The following is a 3983-nucleotide window of genomic DNA, read 5'->3' on the forward strand; positions in this document are numbered from 1 at the left end:
GCATATTTTTCAAATAAAAGTATAGTGCGAGTGAATACCAATGTCTGAATTATTTGTTGAATAATACATTATTTTACCAACAAACATCTCTGTCTTTAATCTCACCAAGTAGAATAATAAAATGATTTATATTAGAGACAATGATGGTTGTGCTGATTTTACTAGGTTTTTTTTTTTTTTTTTTTTTTTTTTTTTTGTCACTATTAACTATTTAAAAAAAATTATCATAACTAACTTTTTAAAAAATGTCGGACTAAAAGTTATCATAAATAACCATTTTTATACTTCTTTTTCTACAAGAAACAATTAACCAGATTCAAAATTAGTTTATCGGATTGAATAATAGTTAACAAAATTTATCAATAGCTAACGAGATCTAATATAGTTATAAAATCAGTAGCTAGTAGTAAAAAAAAAAATAAAAGAGAAAAATAAACGACTACTGTTGGCTATTTCCACTTTTACTAAAAGGCATGCTTTGGTTGGATGTAAGTCAATCAAAATTATGATTTCTAGAAATTGCAAGAATATATAGTATGAAACCAAAAGTTTATCTATATTGCAAGAATAACTTCATACTAAAAAGTTATATATTGTAAACTAAAAGCTCTTGCTTTTTTAATTAATTTAGAAAAACGCATGTTCATTGTATATATATATATATATATATATATATGTATATATACACACCTGCTGAAACTATCGATATGATCATTAAGATGCCATTTCTTGACCAAGAAATATGGATTAATTCCTCAACGAAGTAACCGACTAGTAAGCAAATTATTTCTATGAATAAAAATAAAAATAATAATAATTATTATTATAGCCATTGAATACATTTCAATGCCTCTAGCATTATTTTTTGGACAATGAAACAAAATATTTGAATTAAATTTGGTAGTTTATCGACCGGTCACACACGATGTGTTATCGATCAATTGTAGTTTTAAATCCTCATAGTCTTTACTCTTTACAATAAACAAAAAGGTTTGGCAGTTTGCAAACTAAGACCAAGATTACAATAAACGACAATAAAAGAAGAGCATGGATATGAAACGATATCAATTTATTAGGCCAGTTGGTCAATCCTTCCGATCATAAACATTGAATTATTTTGTCTCTCTCATTTTATTTGAGAAATTTTAATTTGTAGACCTAAAAATTAATAAAATATCAAGATTATACTTTGTCTTTCAAATATATTTAAAAGTGGACACAAATGCATTTATGGAAAAAAAATAAAACTCATTCCACTTTCACTCTCTCTTCCCAATCTCTCACTTGGTCGCTAACGCTCGATTCCGACGAGAGACAACCAAATTCAGCGAGATACAACCAAATTCAACGAGCTGTGGAATTCAACCAAATTCAGCGAGAACAATTTTCATGTGAATTTGACTTTGGCCGCTCAAAATGCCAAAAACAAGTATGAATGTTATAATAAATTATGACTTTTGTCGTATCACATTGTATAACATCGTAAATTATCACTGTAAAAATAATAAAAGCGACGGATTTTTTGTCATGCAAAGTCAATATTAGAAAAATGCCTAGAGAAATATGAATTTTTTTATACCTCATCGTATCGCATCGTATATCATCATAAATTATCACTACAAAAAGATTCTGTGTGACATATATTTATGAATTAAGGTTCCAAAAAAATACCCAAAAAATATGAATTGTATTGTGTCGCATGGTACCACATCGTATTGCATCATAAATAATCTTATTTTATGGTGAATTTCATCATACAAAATGGTTAAATTTCATTATAGACTATAGTATGCTATCGTAAATTACGTGAAAATTTGAGATTGTTCTACGCGGGATCACTAACACTAGGACAAAATACGTTATCCGGTGCGACGAATGTGCTTCAAATGTCGCACCTAAAAGTTTATTTATAAAATAACATATATAAAAATACCTAATGAAATATCCGTGCTCAGCGGCGATGCCGAGATTGTCGCAGCGGGAGAACCATTCGCCGAGGGAGGCGCGGCCTCTGCCGCTGACGAGGAAGACGGTGTTCCTGGGATCGGAAGAGAGGCGGTTGAGAACGGAGACCACGTCCGGGTTCGGGGCCTGGGGCGGAGAGAGAGCTCATTGAGATTGAAAGAGAGATGGAGAGAGAGAGAGAGAGAGAGAGAGAGAGAGAGAGAGAGAGAGAGAGAGAGAGAGAGAGAGAGAGAGAGACGTACCTTGGAGGAGGACGGCGGGGCTGGACGCGGGCTGGTCGGGCGTGGCGGGGCTGGACGCGGGGCTGGTCACGGCGCCGGGGAATGGGGTCACGCGTGGCGGGCTGGAGGCGGGGCTGGTCGCGCGTGGCGGGGCTGGTCGCGCCGGGGACGAGCGTTGGAGAGAGAGAGAGTTAGAGAGATAAGAGAGAGTTAGAGAGTGAGAGAGTCGGTTTGGGCGAAGAAGAAGACGCTCGGGTATTTAACATACCCTAAAACTATTAGGTGCGACACTGTCGCACCTAATAATCATCAATGTTGCACCTAATATGACTATTAGGTGCGACACTGTCGCACCTAATAATCATCAATGTTGCACCTAATATGACTATTAGGTGCGACACTGTCGCACCCAATGTGAAATTCCAGAACCCAAAATATTCGGGGGGAATTTCTGACCGTTTTAAATTTTTAAACCCATTAGGTGCGACAGATGTCGCATCTAATGGTATTATAGTATCAGGTGCGACAATATCATATCGGGTGCGACAAAGTCGCACCGGATAACACTAATCATCAGCGAAATTTTTAGTCGCTTGGAAGACTATCTGGTGCGACATGTCGCACCTAATATGTGCTTAGGTGCGACATTTAGGTGCGACATGTCGCACCTAATACTCTTCCGCACCTAATATGTTAATTTGTAGTAGTGTAAATCGAAATCCACAATCTATTTAAATGAAAGTTATAGATGGAGAGTAGATTAGAGAGCCTTTGAGAATTAAAAAGATAGAAAGAGTAGAGAACATAAGAAAAAAAAAATAGAGTGAAAGTGATAGGAATGCCTAGATAGGAACATGGTGAAATGGATTGAAATGGCATTTGTGTCTAAATAGAGAAATTATATGAAATAGCCAGCTTGAAACGTTAAAATTGCAAAATAATTAACTTTTGGTTTATTTTTGTGGAATAGCCATAAACCACATTAATTCACTTATTCAGACAAAAATACATTTCATTACCAAACATTAATGAAGGGTAATTTTGTGTTTTTATACATGTTAATGTGGTATATTGACTACCCATTAAAAACACACTAAAACTTGGCTATTTTGACAATTTCAACTTTTGAAATGACGCTATTTAGCTCGGACTCCCAAATTTTGAGTCAAAAGTATATTTTTGTTTTTATATTTTTTTAAAGTGAGGTCTAATTTGATATGTTGTTAACTTTTAGGTCTACAAATTAAAATTTTCTCTTTTAATTTTTTAATAATAGGCATTTTTTAAAGTTTTTGTCTAATCTTTTTAGATACATGTAACTAATTTATAATGCGTATTCAGCACTTCATTGGAAACATTATTCAAAATTAAAGCACATAAACAACTCCGTTAAGAAATATGCATTAAAAAATATTTTTATAGAAAAATTATGCTTGATAAATTTAAATGCAATTTTAATTTAAAACATTGATAAATTGTTTTGGATGAGTTAAAAATGCCTACAAACAAATACTCATATGAATAAATACAAAGATTATAAAATTTGAAGAATAAAATACACGACTATAAGAGGAAATAATTTAATTAAAAAAAGGATTTTTTTTTTTGGTATGAAACAACCATTTCAAACTTAGTGTTTAACAAAATAGTCCAACTTACACTACTTATTAGGTGTGAGTTACTAAATAGATTGAGTTACTCTCTTAATTTATTGAAATATGGGTTAGATTTCAAATAACTAGTGGACTAGATGGCTACTACACTAAATAGCCCTTTTATTAGTGGAGGCAAAATAAT

The sequence above is a fragment of the Urtica dioica genome, chromosome 3, assembly GCF_054948205.1.
Source record: "Urtica dioica subsp. dioica isolate 48M chromosome 3, U.dioica_male_clone48M_v1_H2, whole genome shotgun sequence".
NCBI classification, from domain to species: domain Eukaryota; kingdom Viridiplantae; phylum Streptophyta; class Magnoliopsida; order Rosales; family Urticaceae; genus Urtica; species Urtica dioica.